The 19305-nt window shown below is 35.1% G+C and overlaps 3 pseudogenes; 1 reads left to right on the forward strand and 2 right to left on the reverse strand.

Moving 5' to 3' along the window:
• Nucleotides 1-2799: 2799 nt before the first annotated feature.
• LOC119511729 lies at nt 2800-3631 on the reverse strand (annotated as a pseudogene).
• Nucleotides 3632-11738: 8107 nt separating this feature from the next.
• Nucleotides 11739-12700, forward strand: LOC119511328 (annotated as a pseudogene).
• Nucleotides 12701-18198: 5498 nt separating this feature from the next.
• LOC119511329 lies at nt 18199-18911 on the reverse strand (annotated as a pseudogene).
• Nucleotides 18912-19305: the final 394 nt, after the last annotated feature.

Consider the following 19305-nt stretch of genomic DNA (forward strand, 5'->3'; position numbering starts at 1 on the left):
AACTGCTGTAGAGGATGTGGAGAAATAGGTACACTTATTCACTGTTGGTGGGAATGTAGAATGGTGCAGCCTCTCTGGAAGGCAGTTTGGCAGAACTGCCATATGTTCCAGCAATCCCCTTAGTACATATATACTCAGAAGAACTGAAAGCAGGGACATGAACAGACATTTGCACACGTATATTTATAGCAGCATTATTCATGATTGCCAATAGGTGGAAACACAAATGTCCATCAAGTGATGAATGGATAAACAAATGGAATGTTATGCAGCTGTAAGTCAGAATAATGTCATGATGTATGCAACAATGTAGATGAACCTTGAGGACATTATGTTGAGCAAAATAAGCCAGAAACAAAAAGACAAATACTGTATGGTCTCACTAATATGAACTGTCTATATTGAGCAAACTCTGAGAGTTAAATTCCAGAGCACAGGTTATCAGGGATAGAAACTGGGCAGAGATTGGGTAATTGATGCTTCAGGACTACGGAATGTTCGGAAGGTGATGGTATAGTTTCAGGAATGGATAGCACAATACTGTGTGATGGTAGTACAATACTATAAGTGTAATTAACAAAGCTGAGTGTGAGTTTGGTTGAAAAAGGAAGGCTAAAGTTGTGACACCAGCAGTTAAGCCAGAGGATAAAAACTGGGACTGTATAACTTAGTGAAACCTGGATTGGGCAATGGTGGTGGTTAATTGTACAAATATAAGAAAGTTTTTACATGAATGTGAGTAAATATATGTCACTATTACAAGGTGTAAAAAATGGGATGGTTTATAGAAAAATACGAGTAATGCAAACTAAGGTCTATAGTTAATAGTAATAATACTGTAATATTCTTTCATTAATTGTAACAAAGGCAGTATACCAAAGCTAAATGTAAATAAGAGAGGGATATAAGGGAGGGGTATGGAATTTTGTTTTACTCCTTCCTTCTTTTCAGAAGAAATAGGAATGTTCTCATATAGATTGTGGTGGTGAATGCTTAATGATGTGATTATACCAGGAGCCAATGATTGTACATTTAGGATGGATTGTGTGATGTGTGAATAAAACTGTTTGAAAAAATAAAAAGAAAACTACAAGTGCTGAAGGAGATGTGGAGGTATATACCTAGTCACTGCTGCTAGGAAGCAGAATCGTGCAGCCCCTCTAGAGGGTAGTGTGGCAGTTCCTCAGGAAGTTAAGTATAACCTTACCATATTATCCAGTAATCTTGTTACTAGGTATATACTCGGAAGAACTGAAAGCAGGGACATTTGCACACCAATGTATTCCCATTAGGATAAATTCATTCAGAATTGTGAGATTATTTTTGTCCATCCAGACCACTCAACAGGAAACCTATATTGGAAACAATTATGAGAGGAATTGATAACTTTTGTGATATATGATTGAAAAACATATATTTATATGATGTTCTTAAGACAAATCCATAGCAACAATTTCACAGTGTTTGCTATTATTTTGTAAATTGAAAACACCAGTAAATAGTTCAATTATCCCCAAAAAACATTCTAGTGGTGTGCATCATAAGTAGGATAAAGATATCATTAGCTACACTCAATAATTTTAATGTCACATGAGGAGAGTTGTTTAGAATATATCATTGCACCAGTGATATTTCCCGCATATTGTTAGTCACAAAATAACCACATCTTGGAAGAGATCCTAGCATTAAAATTTTCCAAAGGTGATACAATTGAAAAATATTTTTCCATTAATATAATTATTATTTGGAAATCTAAAGAAAAGCTAAATATATTTTTTACTGGATTCTTGGAAAGAAAGACCTAGAAAAGAAAGAAAGAAAGAAAGAAAGGAAGGAAGAGAGAGGGAGAGGGAAGGAGGAAGGAAAGAAAGAAACAAAAAAGAAAGAAGAGAAGAGAAAAAAGGTGGATGATAATATTTGCAAAATACGTCTTTGTGGTAAATGGGTTCATTTTAATTGAGACAATAAATTAGGCATTTATACTTTTGGCAGTAACTTTTGTGTTTGTTTCTCCTTTCGTATGAAAATTGTATAATGTTTTACTAAGGGAATGTTTTGATTTATGAGCTCAATCCTGAAATATTAAGGGAGTGATGTTTAATAATGTTTGGTGATTACTTTCAAGTGTTCTAGCATTTTAATCTCTCTGTGTCAGACACACACACAGTGGATTTTAATTATTGAATTGATGGTGGTGGTAAATGGATCACAATTGTGTTGTTCTTCCATTTGATTTAATGCTTAAAATTATTCATAAGAAATTGACAAAAACTGATAGAAAAATGTAGAAAGCTCTCTATATCATAATATAGCCATGTGAAATCCATTATACACCCAGATGAAACAGTTTGGAACAAGTAATGTCCTTATAAATGGTAGAGCAGCAACAGAAATAAGGAAAAGAAAACTATGACAGATTGCTTTATATTCTTTTCTTTTTTAAGGTAACTTAAAAAAGAATCTTTCTTCTCTATCTCCCAATTATTCATGGAAAATGCTGAACCCTGTGGGATAAAGAAGATCTACAGAGGAAATTATGATACCCTATTTAAAATCTTTCTTAATAAGGGAAAACATACAGTGGATTTAACAATTAAGGGTAAAGAATATATTATAATAAAAAGAAAATGCCTCCAGCTCTAATTTTCCCTTTGCCCAGATTGCATGTTCATGGAGCAAATGTAGATGTAAATAAGAGATAATATTAACAATTTCTCCTTTTAATTTTTCTCATGGTTACATCATTGTTTCTAAATCATTTCTTCAATATTTATTTATCATTTCAGATGTTATGTTTTTCTAGTGTGTCATTTCCTTGCACACACCAGCATCAATCTCATTCAGAATCTTCCAAGGCTCATAAGACACCCCTGGGATTCAATGGTCTAGATAATCCTCTCCAATTTCTTGTGCTTTGAGGTTTGAAGTTCACTATCTCTCCTTCCTCCAGAAACTTCCTTAGAGCTTGAGCAAACTGCTTTCCCTGCAATGAGAGTCCAGAGTCACTTCTAATCTTCCCTAAGATTTTGAACTCACTCTCTTTATGCCAAAAAAGGTAAATGATGTCAGGCTAAATGTGAATATTCATGAGGTAGTAGACTATCTTACTCTGGATAGAGTCTTGGGCTCTATTCACTACAAATTGATGGCCCACATTTGTCACCTTGATAAAATAAAGATTTTTGTCATAATTGTCTGGGTTGAGGGGCTGAGAGGTGACTTTGCAGCACTCAATTCTCTTCAGGAAGTCTTCCATCACATTCTCCCTGTTCGTTTAAGGTTAGTCAGGGCTTGATATCTTTACATCCAAGATTTTGGCAGCAATGACATCAGGATCATCACAGACAGACTCCACAAACAATACCTTAAGGGAATTCTCCTTTAAGGCCTTCTCATTGTCAGGTTGGAGGAAGTCATAGGACATACAGGACTTGACTGCTTCATACTGATACACTCCAAGATTGAACACCTTGGTGGATACCACAATCCAACTGAGTTAGTGTGTGAGTTTCTTTGACAGGTATGTTTTGCCCCAGGCTGGCAAACCAATCAGAAAGATGAGAGACAGGGAGTTGGTCATGTATGAGGCCCACAAATGTTCCCATGAAGCTGAGAGATTTGGGGTTTTGATTTCATGTTGTTCTGTTCTGAGAAAGAAGACATAGCAGCTCTTCAGGAGACCTCCTATGATTCCTCCTACAATTCCTCCTGGCAGAGGCTCTGGCACTTCCCCAGTGATGAAGAGGATCAGAGCAGATGAATGCGCCCAATGCTGGGCAGACACACAGAGATATGCCTTTTTAAGGACATAAATCAACCTTCCTAGAAAAGCTGCCTATATAAGAAGGAGAAGTGAAGTGGAATTGGGAATGAAGACTTAATGATTATGGGATAAGGAATGAAGGTAGGATGAACTCAATTTATTTGTGAGATTAAAAGAAAGGTATAAAATGAGTAACATATTCATAATTTGTATTCTTTCTGAATCTTTAAAAAATATTTTAGGGCATGTTAAAGAAGTCTAACTTCATCCTCAGAGATAAAACTTGGAAGAAGCCATGTGCAAAATGCTAAATATTGATATAATTTTTGGTAAATTAAAGTTGTGTATACAACAAATAATACACTTTTATCAAGGTGCTTGTGAGAAGGTTGTACAAAATAACACAGAAAAGTGAGGAAATCGTATATAAATTAATGTTTGTCAACAGGGAAATCAAAGTTAACCTGGGTAATTAACAAACACCAAGCAGTATCATTTCCTGTTTTCAGATGCTTTGGGAATAATAGCAAATTACCTTCAAGCCCCAGGTATCTGTCTCAAAGGGGATAAATACTCATAAATTCCTCTGATTTCAGTGAGGTTGGCAAACACATGAGGGAGCAGTAGCATATTTTTTAATTTAAGGTGAGTAGAGGACTCTAGTCATGACTATCAGATTAGCTCCAGTTACAATTCTTGACTCCTGGTTTCAATTTAAATTATGGTAATGGCAATAATGCCAATGCCAGACTCAGCACAGCATGCCATACATATTTTCTCATTTTAAATGATGTTTTCTGGAGTAACTTGGTATTTTTATCATCATTATTATGCTCTTTGAAGAAAGCAAAGACTCTGTTTCTATATTCATGATTTCTCTCTATTAATACTGGAAATCTAAACAATGAAAATTCTGAAAGGGAAAGGTGAAAGCACCATTTGAAAGCTTCATCTAGAATTGGCCTTAGGAAAGTTGTTGATGGTCATTTCAGGGTTACTGATGCTGAAGAAGTGTTTATGTTTCAAATGCTCATAGATCCCAATGAGAGCTTCAAGTAATTCTGTAATGTAATATTAGCATTTTCATTGTCTCCTACTGGTTGTATCTACACAGTTTCATTTGTGGCGTAGATATCTGTGCTCTCATTTTACCAATACCATATACAATACAAGATTGTCAGAGTTTACATTCCCTCCTTAGAAGATCCTTTGAGAAAGACTTGGGTGTATGATGCTTAGTTGGTAGGTGATTCATGGAAGTATGAATGTGGAAATGAAGAATGTGGAACAGGTAAAGGAGAAAAGATAACAGTGTGTAGTAGAAAGCAAGTTAGTGCTATAAGCAAGTGAGACTCAATCACTTGAAATGCTTTGATGTGCCCTGCAGAAATCTTCTTCAAATTGTCCTAAGGTCAGAGAAGCTACAGTTTGGACATGGCTGCAAAGCACAAAAGAAGCAGCCCAATATGATAGGGATTATGGAGACAGATGTTTCTGCAAGTGATATTTACAATGGTAAATTGATGGCAAAATCAAAATAAAAAATTATCTGGGGTTAGGCAAAATAATAAAATGCCTTGGACCATACTATTTTGTATTAAATTTGCAGGGGTTTCCATATGGAAAGTTAGGTTCAAGGCTTGGAAGTATCTCTGAATATATTTCTAATGAGGGCCAAAACTGAGTTTAAAATTAGCACAATTAAAGGGTGAGGGAGGGTCAGTCCTTAGATGAATTGTGTCAGGTATACATATTCTGCTTATCAGTATTGGTGAACATGCCATGTATTAGACACTGATAACTGTATTAGCAGAGGACTTCTGGAAACAATAAGAGAGGAACAAAGGTGACAGTATGATGGAGGCAGAGATACAATTGTATCACCAGTGAAGAAACCTCATGGATTGCCAACCACTGTCAGAATGGTCTGACCAACACCTTGATTTAGACTCTAGCCCCCAGAACTCTGAGACAATACACTTATTTTATTTAAGGAAACTAGTCTATGGTACTTTGTTACAGTATCCCTGGAAAACTAAGGCATTCCTACAATGAATTTTATACCACAAATGAAGAAGGAAAAGGAGAAGGAGAAGGATGACTCTCACATGCATACTAATAAATGAAAGAAATGCTAACTCCCCTAAAAACTAACACTAGCATATACTGTTCTGAAACATGTTGAGTTGTACTCCTATATTTGGACAGTTGGTAAAAGTTATACATATTTAAAGATGTATGATACAGCTAAAGGAGTGCTACATATATGTAATAATTCAAGGTTGATTTCATCTATGAAAATCAATCTATGCAATAAAAATCATAATTTAAAATTCAAATGGGCATATGATAAAATTCAACATCAGTTTATGATAAAATTTCTGGGGAAATAGTATCAAACAACTTATCAATTTAATAAATGATATCTATAAAATTCTTATATTTGATACATGCATTTGTTTACATGCATATTATATTTCAGTAAGTTAAAAATAAAAAATTTAAAGAAAAAATGGCTACACAGTCATATATTATTTTTCCCTTGTTGAATTTTTGAAACAATATAATAGGCAATGTTTGATCACTTCTCCATTTTGTCCTAAGCCATAAAATGATGAATAAGCCCCTCTAACAAATGTGGACTTTTAAGGGTTACAAGACAGATTAAAATACCTGTCCTACAGGTTCAATATTGTAATTCCAAATCTCTAGGTGGCAGCAGAAGGGAGTTAACCAAAAGAAACTGAAGTGAGTTATCAAAAATATCTTTTCTCTTCTGGTGATGTAAACATGTCATTTGAAATTACTATATATCCCATTGCCTTGCTTTTAAGATTTCAAATGTTTTAGGCAAAATTAATAAATTGTATGCCTTCTCCTAAGGGACAGTCTCAAAGGAGGAGAGGAACCCATAAATACTTCTTATTGGGTGGTGTTAAGAGCACTTGGGGAACAAAGACGTAATTCTCAGTAAAGGTAAGTAGTCTCACCTTCTGTTCATGGGACTCTGGTAGTTCGAAGCTGTATGTAGCCCAGTAAAACATGTTCCTAAATCCAATATATTCCTTGGGTGTGAAACCTTCATAAGTAGGAACTTTTGATGAGGTTACTTCAGTTAAGAAGTTGCAGAACTCCTCAATCAGGATGGATCACAGTCCTATTCTGGCGTCCTTTGTAAGTGGAGTGAAATTCAGACAGAGATAGAGAAAGTCACAGGAGGCAAGAAGCTGAACCCCTAAGTGAAGGGAGAGACCATATGACAGAAGGGTCAAGAATTGCCAGCCCCCAGCCCTGGAACACCAGTCTTTGGGAAGAAAGCATTTCCTCAATGATGTCTTGATTTGGCCTTTGTTCTGGCCTTGAAACTTGAGCAAACAAATTCCCACTGTTTATTGTGACCCATTTCATGGTATTTGTTTGAGCAGCCTAGGAAACTAAAACAGGGACTATGCCTCTAATTTCCAGTGGCCCTTCATGACCTCCATTTTCCATTTAACCTGTTTTCTCTAGTGCCTAATCTAGATGACTTAGAAATATGCATAAACAATCTGCCTTGAAACATGATTTTCTGGACTAGTGCAGTATGTCCACAACATTTATTATGGTCTTTGGGGAACGCTAGAGCAGACTTCTACATCGAAGTCTTCTCTATTTAATTGATATTCTTTGGACAGTACAAAGATTCACTCACTGAGGAGAGAAAAATCCCATACCAACATTCCTAAAATTTTCATGATTATTTTCTTTCATTTGGACCCACAACCAAGATATGAAGTATAATATTGTCATCTGTAGTTAATCGGGTTTGTTTCAGTATTAAACTCAAATTTCCGATAGCTTTCCATTTATTTTTAATTGAAAGAGTATTATCAATGTTCTCTATGATCCTTACATTTACTCTGCTTTGAATATGCCCTGTATATTTGACATATTTTCCAAATTTACCAGTATAATTCAAATGATCAATGTCATTGCAAGGCACCACTTTTAGTTGGAGGTGAGGCCAAATGAAAATATTAAAGTGTAAGTTTCAGTACAGTGTGACTCAAACACACAGTGATGCTTAATGAGTAAGAAGACTGCCCCTGGACATTACCTGCAAAGCTTTGAGGAGTCTTTGAAAACTCATCTGAATTATCATTTGAATGACTAACACACATCTAAAGGAGATGAGAAGTAAGTTTGAAATCTATCCAACTATAGGTGTAAGCAAAAAACTATCCCTGCAGAATTATGGAGCAGGAATATTATATTTTTCTTTAAATTGTTTTGTTGTCCACTACTTATTTATTAAGTGGCTACAGGTCTTTTTCTGTTATCTTTCACTCAAAAAGTACATTGATATTTAAATAAATGTGTTGAAAGGTGTATTTTTCATGCTCTCTTGCAGTAGAAATACATTTATTTTTAATGCATTTTTTATTGTGAACTTTAACACATATACATAACAGTGATAACTTTCAAAGTACATTTTAACAAGCAGTTCAAGAGCAAATTTCAAAGAATACCATGGATCACAGTTCCACGACTTTAGCCATTTCCATTATTGTAAAACATAAGATGCATACAGAAAGGTGTTATCAATTGATGTGCAGCTCAACAAGCAGTTATATAGATAATTTCAAAAATTGTTATGGGTTACTGTCAGAAAATTTCAGTTCTTTCCTTATTATGCAATATAGGGTATATATAGAAAGGTGAAGAATTTGAAAGCACAATTCAGTGGATAGCTGTAGAGCAAATTTCAAAGGATGTTATAAGTTGCAGTTCCACCTGTCATTTACCTCATTCTAGCTATTCTTCTCTTTTTGACAAATTCCTTTGTGGTACAGAAGTTTTTGATTTTGAGGAGTTTCTATTTATCTATTTTTTCTTTTGCTGCTTATGCTTTGGGTGTAAGGTCATTTATTTTTATTTTATTTTTGAAAGCTGCATTGGAATTTGCAGTTGGCCCTGGGGAATGATTTGAGTTCCCTAATTTCCTCTTATGAGCTGGTTTTATAGTGCCATGACAGTGCAAAGCTAGACCGGTTATATATTTAAGTTTTTTACTTGGTTACTATCTTTATTCATCCTTTCTCTTTCTACCTGTTTCTGACTTTGGAATTAAAATGAGTGTCATGTAGACAACATATAGTGGTATCCAGTTTTTACATCTATGTAAGCCTTTGGGCTGATCCCTCAGGTAGCTATCAGACAGATCAAGACACACTACTAAAGTTAGAGATTATGATCAATATTTCCCCCTGGAACAATCAGAAACTCCCAGGAGGATGGGCCAACATCATTTTGACTTGCTTGGAGGTGGAGAATGGGGAATGGTAAGTTGAAATTCCACAGCATTCTCAAACCAAAATGTAACAGTTACTTACTTCATTAATTATTTAGATGGACACTGGACATGTTTTATTAGATTCCTGAGGTCCCAAAACCTTGATTCTTTATGACAGTTTTTGACAGTTCAATCCCTTCTTTAGTGGAAGGTTGGGGTTTCTGAGTACCCTGCTCTGCCACTTTCATTAACATCTATCTGTAAAAGGCATTTCTTAATTAATAATATCTATGTCTCACAAAATTGTCAATTCCTTTGTAATTCAGTCATCAATTCAATTCTGTTACAAGGGGTAGTGTCTTTATTTAATTGAATGTAAAATAAAGATAGGAAGATAATATTTGAATCTATGAACACATAGATTCTACAGAATAGTTAAAATGGTATGTTTTTGATAACATCTGTATAGCAATATCTCTTGTCTGAGCCATGCAGATTAAATTAAAACAAAACTGAAAGTTTAATGCTTGCAAGTGGGGCATATACTTTTGTTTCTCTTAGCCAGCATTGCTTCCCTACACTGGGTTATTTGATACATTTCATGTTGTCCATCTAGTCCCCAGAGGAATCTAAAGTTTGATCATTGCTCTTTTATAGCTCTGTGCCCTTTAATATTGGAGATTCACATGAGGATTTTAGGTAAAAAGCAAATCACATCTTTTAATAGTTATACGTCTACCTTAGTATAAAGTAAAATAATTACTTTTTTATGGATAAAAAAGAATTAAGTATTGTTTTTCAATTCACCTTTCTCAGACTACATTGATGATGGTTGCCATAAGTAAGTGTTACTCAGCTATGGAAAGATCATCAAACTGTTTGTTGTGTATGTGTGTGATTAATGACGTTTAAATGACTATTTAAAGAGAATTAATTTACTTATTTATTATATTTGTGGCTGATAAAGATGTGCATAATTCCTAAATTGTTATCTGTCATAGTAGATATACAAAATGTAACATCTGAAATGATAAATAATTGAAGAAATGATTTATGAATGCCAAAAACAGGAGGAAAAGTAAAAGCAGAAGCAGTTAATATGATCTTTTCCATCCACATTTGATTCATGATCATACAATCTAGACAAAGGGAATAGGGATGCTGATATGTAGAGCCCAGGGACACTTTATTTTCATTATAATATAGTCTTCACACTTAACTATTAAACCTCCTGTGTATTTTCCCACATTAACAAAGTTTAAAAATGGCTATCACAGTCTCCTCTGTAGATCTACTTTATCCCCCAGTGTTCAGCCTTTTCTGTGTCTAAGTGGAAGGTACAACATAAAGATTCTGTTTGTCATTTGAAATTACCTTAAAAGAAGAAAAACTTATGAAATAGCCTGTCAGTTTTCCTTTTTGTGTTGCCCCTCAAACACTTTTAAGGACATTAGTTGTTTTAACCTATTTTATCTGGAGGTATAATGGATTTATTATGAATATTTTAAGCATGAAATAAAATAGAAATGGAAGCAACTGTAATCCATTTACCAGCACCATCAATTCAACAATTATGAAAATTCAGTGTATGTTTGTGTGTCTGTGTGTAGAAAGAAAGAGAGATTAGACAGATATAATATGCTGGAGCATTGGAAAGTAATTAGCAAACATCATTCAATTTCACTCCCTTAATATTTCAGCATTGATCTCATAAGTCAAAATATTCTCTTCATAGAACTTCATATCACTTTCAAACCTAAGAACCAATGCACAAGATACTGCCTAAAGTAGAAATGTCTAATTTATTGCCTCAATTAAAATGAAGCCATTTGCCACAAAAATATATTGTATATATACTATCATTCACCTTTCTTCTTTCTCTCCCTCCTTCCTTCCTTCCTTCCTGTCTCCCTCCCTCCCTCCATTGCTCTCTCTGTCTCTCTCTTTCCTACCAGAATCCAATCAAGAAAACCATTTAGGATTTCTTTTTTAGATTTCCACTGTATCACGTATATTAATAATAAATTCTTCTTTAATGATATCAACTATTTGATGAGATGAGATATATTATCTCCTCAAATGTCTTCACATTATTTCTAATAAAACTTATGTAGTTCCTCCACCCACTGTGTTGCCTATAAAATGGAAGTAAGTTCTCAATTGTGATTATATTTATGATAAGAGTTTTTGTCACTAATGTTTCATAGTCATGGTGCATAATCCATTCTTCATATCATTAGGAGGCCCAGGATGTTAGGTTGTATTTTTATTAGTGTTAAATTAATTCAATGTTAGGGATTTAATGGTAAGATCTCTTTCATGGTATGTTTTTTCATTTTCAACTAAAAATATGAAGGGTAAAATCTGAAACAGTAAGAATATGATCTTCTAAACAATTTCCCACAAGTGATAGTAAAATCTCTGAATGAAGAGTACAAAATCTTTACCTTAATAATGAAAGACACCACTCAACTATTTTTTTTAATAACTGTTTCCTCTGTGTAATGATTTTGTCAATTTACAAAGGGAGAGTTATTTTGGGCCACCAAAATTAGAAGAAAGATTTTTGTGGACTTGGAAGTTATGGATTGATGTCATGCAAATGATAGGTGTGTGTGTGTGCATATTTCAATCATATTTCCCTAAAGTTATTGGATCTTCTTATAATTATTTCCAATACAGGTTTCATTTTGAGTGGCCTGGATGTACACGAACAATCTCACAATTCTGAATGAATTCATTCTACTGGGAATCACAGAGCACCCTGAGCTGCAGACTCCACTATTTGTGCTCTTCCTCGTCGTTTATGTGGTCTCAGTAGTGGGTAACCTGGGCTTGATCATCCTCACCATGGTAGACTCTAGGCTACAAACACCCATGTACTTTTTCCTCAGACATCTGGCCTCCACTGATCTTGGTTATTCAACAGCTGTGGGACCAAAAATGTTAATTAATTTCCTTGCAGACCAACATACAATCTCACTTAATTGGTGTGCCACCCAATTCACTTTCTTTTGTATTTTTCTCATTGGTGAAATTTTCATTTTATCAGCAATGGCCTATGACCGCTATGTTGCTATTTGTAAACCACTGCTTTACACAGTCATCATGTCACAAAGAGCATGTCATTGGCTCATGGTCATAATTTATCTCTATGGTGTTTTTGTGTCTTTGTTGATCACCATAAAAATTTTCTTATCTTCATTTTGTGGCTATAATGTCATCAGGCATTTTTATTGTGATTCTCTGCCCTTGATATCTTTGCTCTGCTCAGACACACATGAAATTAAATTGATACTACTGATCTTTTCAGCTTTTGATTTGGTGTCATCTCTTCTGATATCCTCACATCCTATATGCTGATCCTCATGGCCATCCTCAAGATGAACTCTGCAGAGGGAAGGCACAAGGCCTTCTCCACATGTGGATCTCACCTGACAGTGGTGGCTGTCTTCTATGGAACTCTATTCTTTATGTATGCACAGCTCAAATCCAGTGAATCCTTTGATACTGATAAAATGGCCTCTGTGTTTTATACCTTGGTGATACCCATGTTGAATCCCATGGTCTACAGTTTGAGGAACAAAGAGGTGAAAAAGGCCCTAAAGAAAACCTGGAAAATATGTGCTAATTTTCTATTTAAAATTCACTGTTGTATTGGTTAACAATAAATTATATTATAGCCATTTAAAACTCCATGTGACAGTTCTTTAGCAGGAATCCATCAGTAAGATGTGTAGAAATATAGAAAGTATTTCCTTTTTTTCAAATCAAGTCTACCACTAAGAGATGACTAACTTCTGCTCAAACTCCAGATATGTGTGTATATTTAGTTTTAAATATGGGTTAAGTTCCATTTTTCCATATTCTCAGATAAGATCTCTTTTCATGTCTCTTCCACTAAACAATTGCCTTAATGGGATTAGGGACTTTGTATAGTCCATTCACTATTTAATCTGAAGTTCCTATCACAGAAAAAGTTACAAAATAGTTCCTGATAAAGATTATGGGAATTGATCCATTCTAGGCAACAAATGCACAATATTAATTGAAACAATTACAACTCCTGTCTTTATGGGTCTTATATTCCCTTAGAAAGATGCAGAAAATAGGCAAAATAAGAAATGAATTATACAGTATTATTGAACATAATGATTTATATGAAAATGAAATAGAACATGTAGTCAGATTGGGAGATGCATTTTTAATTAAGTTAGCCAGGAGAGCTCTCTGAGAAGATAGCATTTAAGCAAATACATGAGGAATTGAATGAGTGGGCCATTAGGATATACATTGAAAGAAATCTATCCCTGCAGGGACTCTTAAATGATAGTATGGCCATTATGCTGTGAAGAAACAGAATCAAAGGTTTGTGGAGCTGAGGATATGAACGGTAAATATAGGTGATAATGATATATTTTAATGTAGGACTTCACCATTACCATTACCTTACTATATAAGTCATTGTAAAATTTCTATTTTTTCTGATTGAAAAATGTAAACTTTGGAGGATTTTGTACTGAGGAGATGTGAAGTATTCTCAGTTACAGGATTGCTGTGGCTCTTGTGTAAAGAATAGTTTGCAGGGATTGGAAAATGGAAAAATCTATGTGGTATTTATTATACATACTTTCAGGGGTATGTGGAGACTAAGGCCATAATGGAAGCAATCATGTTATGAGAAATGATCCAATTATTGACATGTTTTATAGAAAGTATCAATGATATTTCTTCATAATAATGTAGGATATAAGGGGTTTATTAAAAGTTGATTAATGAGTAGAAAATAATGAAAATGCCAAATCTAGAACTCACCATCCATTTCCAACTAATTGGAAACATTAGGAACCCTATGTACTCTCCCACCTGAAACAAGAATAGGAAGACTATGTCCAAATACTTGAAAAATTGATATTCATGCCATGACACTCTCATCAGGAACTGAAGGGAAGTTTCCATGTTTATGGAAAAGAAATGTGGGGAGCCTTAGAACTGAACAAACTTACTACCTTCAGTTATTTTCCAGACCACACTGTAAAAGGGGGAAATATATTCAAACAGAGTCCCAGAGTTAGATTGTATATTGCAGATTAATGAACTTGTAGATATAGTATCAGAAACCATCCAAAATGAAACACAGACAGCAAAAAGAATCAAAGTCATGAAGAGAGAGATAATGAGTTTTGGGACAATGTCAGGAAGCCCACATATATATGTAAATGAAGTTCCTAAATGAATAAACTATAAATTATTTAATGATTTAACAACTGGAAGTTTTCAAAATGCAGTAAAAAGCATAAGATAACAAACTCCAGAAATATGAAATGCATAGAAAACCTACCTAAAGTCATGTCGAATTGCTTACAGTTATTGGGAAAACATAAAAAATAAAAAATAAAAACTTACAGAGCAAAAGAGAAAAAGGTATAGGACAAAAAGTAAGCATGACATAACATTTCTGTCAGAGGCAAAGTAATTGTGAAGAACATGGAGCAACAACATTAAAGTACTGATAAAAGTAGCTGTGAATCTAGAATTCTTTTTTTAATGCAATTTTATTGAAATATATTCACATACCATATGATCATCCAAAGGGTACAAAAATTGTTCACAGTTTCATCATATAGTTGTGCATTCAACACCACAATCAATTCTTTAACATTTTCATTACTCCAAAAATAAATATAAGAATAAAAATAAAAATAAAATAACACCCATAATCTCTCATACCCCCCTCTTCCATAGGATTCATTTACTTTTTGTCCCCATTTTCTACTCATTTGTCCATACACTGGACAAAGTGAGTGTGAGCCATAACATTTTCACAATCACACCATATAAAGCTATATAGTTATATGATCACCTTCAAGAATCAAGGATACTGGATTACAGATCAACAGTTTCAGTTATTTCCTTCTAACTATTCTAATAAAATAAAAACTAAAAAGGGATATCTATGTAACACATAAGATTTACTCCAGAATGACCTCTCAACTCCATTTGAAATCTCTCAGCCATTGAAACTTTATTTTGCTTCAATTATCTTCCCCATTTTGGTCCAGGAGACATTCTTAATCACAATGTAGGATCCAGGCTCATCTCTGGGAATCACATTCCACATTGCCAGGGAGATTTATACCCCTGGAAGTCATATCCCATGTAGGGGAAAGGACAGTGAATTTGCCTGCTGAGTGGGCTTAGAGAGAGAGGCCACATATAAGCAACAAAAGAGGCCCTCTGGGGGAGACTCTCAGGCACAATTATGAGTAGGCTTAGCCTCTTCTTTGCAGCAACATACTTCATAAGACCAAACCCCAAGATTGAGGGCTTGGCCTACTAAGCTGGTGGTCTCCAATGCTGAGAGAATGTTGGGAATTCCCCAGGTGGGGAACTTTAATATTTCCAAGTTTTTCCACAGTCCCTCAAGAGGGATTTGCAACTATTTTATATTCTCTGCCTAGATTACTCTGGGTTGTATCAGGGCTTCATGCTAACCTGTAAAAAACAACAAGGTCTCATTCCCTAGTCAAGGTTCCAGATAATTACGGTACTTGAATAAACTGACCATACAAGTCAAATTATAGAGTATGCTACAGAAAATATAGATTTTGCACTATGTAACTATCTCTTTCTTTGGTCCCACACAGAACCCAAAGTTTTAAAACATGGTTAATATCATTCTCTACCTTTTTTTATGATCTACTCCAATCTCAACCATGTCCACTTCATTCATATCTCCAAAGTCTGATCTCCTTTTCAGCCTCTTTAACAGTTGATTCATGGGGCAATGCCGACACTCACAGCTGCTGAATTCTGGCTCTGAGTCCCAGCTGCCAAACAGACACCTGAAGCTCCAGGGACTGACCATGTCACAGACAAACAGCTCCAAATTCCAAAATTTAGAAATAACTATTGCAACTCATGAATAGAAGTTATATAAAAATTCTTATATTTGTTCATTTAATCACATTCATTTACCACTCTAGGTTTCACTAAGTTATACAGTCCCAGTCTTTATCTTCTGTCTTTCCTTTTGGTGTCATTCAGACCCCTAAACTTCCTCTTTCAGCCCTATTCCCAGTCACCTTTTTTTCAGTGTACTTACAATATTGTGCTACCATCAAAGTTTATTGTGCTATCCATTTCAAATCTAGAATTCTTTACCCAGGGAACATATAGTTTACAAAGTGATGCAAAATAATTTCAGGAAACAAATGCCAAAATAATCCATCAGTTGTAGACCTGTAATATGATATGTTGAAGATTGCCCTTCAGGTACAAGTAAATTTATACCAGATAGACATATGGATCTAGACAAAAGAAAGAAGAACACCAGAAATGATAACTAAACATATGATCTTTTAATCAAATTATATCTCTTTTAAAGATCATTTAAAAGATAATTAACTGCTTAAATAATAATAAAAACACAGCAAAAATTGCATGTGAAGTGATATGATTGCCATTCAATGTGGACTGCGAAAAGAAAAAGGTTGTACCATCTATACCATGAACCCTAACACAAACACTAAAATATAATAAAAAATATAGTTCATAAAGCCACAATTAAAAGATAAATGATCAGTTAATCTAAAAGGAAACAGAAAAGGAGGAAAGGGGGAAAAAAACTGTGGGACATATGCTTAAGGACAGCACAGATTATAAGGAATGATCATCACAAATAATTTGTTGTGTCATCAGGAGACACAGATAACTCTTTGTCTCCAACTTGGTTGGTACTGCCATTTTAAGGTCAACAACAAACTGTGAAGGAGATAGAGAAAAATCTATGTCCTTAAATAAAACTTACATAAGCATGCACAGAGTTTGTAGATGAAGAGTAAGTTTCCCATCAGAGGATGTGGGACGTTTATGAAATCACATAATGAATCTTATGATCAGAAGCCAGGAATGATCAGTGTGATGATAAAGTTCATGTGTCAACTTGACTAGGTTATAGTGTTCAGTTGTTTGGTCAAGCAAACACTGCTCTGATTGTTATTGTGAAGGCAATAGTAACCAGACTTGACTGGCAACATTCACAACCAACCAAGTTGTGCCAGTTTGAATGTATTATGTCCCCCAGAAAAAGCCATATTCTTTGATGCAATCTTGTGGGGCTGACATAATAGTGGGGATTAAGTTGGAAAGTTTGGATTAGGTTGTTTGCATGGAGATGTGCCCCACCCAACTGTAGATGATAACTGATGGGATATTTCCATGGAGGCATGGCCCCACCCATTCAGGGTGGGCCTTGATCAGTGGAGCCATATAAACATGCTGACTCAGGGAGATGGAACTCCGTGCAGCTGTGAGTGACGTTTTGAAGAGGAGCAAGCTTGCTAGATAGGAACGTCCTGGGAGAAAGCCATTTTGAAACCAGAACTTTGGAGCAGATGCCAGCCACGTGCCTTCCCAGCTAACAGAGGTTTTCCGGACACCATTTACCATCCTCCAGTGAAGGTACCTGATTACTGACGTGTTACCTTGGACACTTTATGGCCTTAAGACTGTAACTGTGTAGCAAAATAAACCCCCATTTTATAAAAGCCTATCCATCTCTGGTGTTTTGCATTCTGCAGCATTAGCAAACTAGGACACAAGTTGATTGCCTTTGGCAATGAGATGAGTCTTCTCATCCAATCAGTTGGACACCTTACAGGGAAGAAAGAGAATTTCAGTAGTCAGAGAGAATTTTTATCACTGAGTCAGCCAGCCCTTTTCCTCTGTGGAACTCAATTACCACCTTTGCTGGATTTTCCAACTTGCAGCCTGCCGTACAGAATCCAGAATTGACAATCCAATGAAGAAAGCCAATTCCTATAATAAACCTCTTAATATTTATATAATAATCTAAATCTCCTATTGGTCTGTTTCTCTGGAGAACCCTGACTAATACAGTTGGGTGGAAGTGATATTTAATTGTTATCTAACTTATGAGGATTAATTTCTGTATATCAGGGAAAAATCTATTTGTAACTTATATTAGTTTGTGTTCGAGTCAAAGATAGTGAAATGATATCTATTACATATATTATAAAATACATTATTGTCTTTGCTAGAATTTGTTAAGAAAAATTTCTATAATGAATATTAAATTCAAAGGTTGCATGCATTCTTCAAGACTCTGTGTAAGACAGTTTTTACCTCTGCATTCATTAAGCTATTGAACAAGGAGCATGGGGATAACTAAAGTGTAAAACATGGAGGTCATTTTATCAGTATCAATGGAGTGACCAGATTTGTGCTGCACATAATTAAATACTAGGGTCCCATAGAGCAAAATCACCACTGTCAGAAGAGAACCGCATGTTGAGAAGCCTGCCCTCACCTGAGCACATACTCAGGATTGCATATATAATTAACATTTATGGAACAAAAATTATCAGAACTGAATAAATGAATGTAATAAAAGCAAAGACCAAAATCCACAGCTGTTTGGAGTGATTATCTGAGTGAGTTAGCCTGAGGAGAGGCATGTCATCACAGTAGAAATGATTGATGATATTGGAGGGGCAGTAAGAGAGGCAGAATGTGAGGATGGTTTGAAACAGTGCAGTAAGGAAGCTGCAGCTATAGGGGGCTGGTACAAGAAGAATGCAGATTACTGGGGGACACTGTGACCATATACAGGAGGGGATTAAAAATGACCACCTATCAATCATAGGCCATGGAAGCCAGTAACCAAGCACTCTGACACCATGTAAGTGAGGAAGCAGCCTAATTGAGCAGCACACTTTTTGAAAGTGATAATGTTTTGGTTGTACAAAAATTTCCAAGCATTTTGGGCATAATGACTGAGGCATAACCAAAATTGACAAAAGCCAGATTGCTAAGGATGAAGTATATTGGTGGGTTGAGTCTTGTCTCTGTCATAGTGACTAGGATTTAACTCAGGTTACCCACTACTGTGCAAAGATAGGTGGACAAGAAAACCACAGAGAGGGACATCTTCAATTCCTGATGATCTGTAAGTCCTGTGTGAATAAATTCTGTCACCTGAGTGCAATTAATCTGAACCATGTGTCTCTCCAGGATGTCTGCTAATGAGGAGTAAGAGTTTTGTTGATAATGTATGGATTGTTAGCAAACTGGGAGCTTTGAATGGTAAAGAATACAGAAAGAGATATTTGTAGGAAAGGAGTATTCTATTCCCCAAGATTTTATATAGAAGCTGTGAAACAGTCCACATTGCCTTAGTTTCTACTCAAAACTTTTATATATCACATTATTTAAAGCTATTACCTGACTTGTTAAAAATGTTTAAACT

Source organism: Choloepus didactylus, chromosome 16 (assembly GCF_015220235.1).
Source record: "Choloepus didactylus isolate mChoDid1 chromosome 16, mChoDid1.pri, whole genome shotgun sequence".
NCBI classification, from domain to species: domain Eukaryota; kingdom Metazoa; phylum Chordata; class Mammalia; order Pilosa; family Megalonychidae; genus Choloepus; species Choloepus didactylus.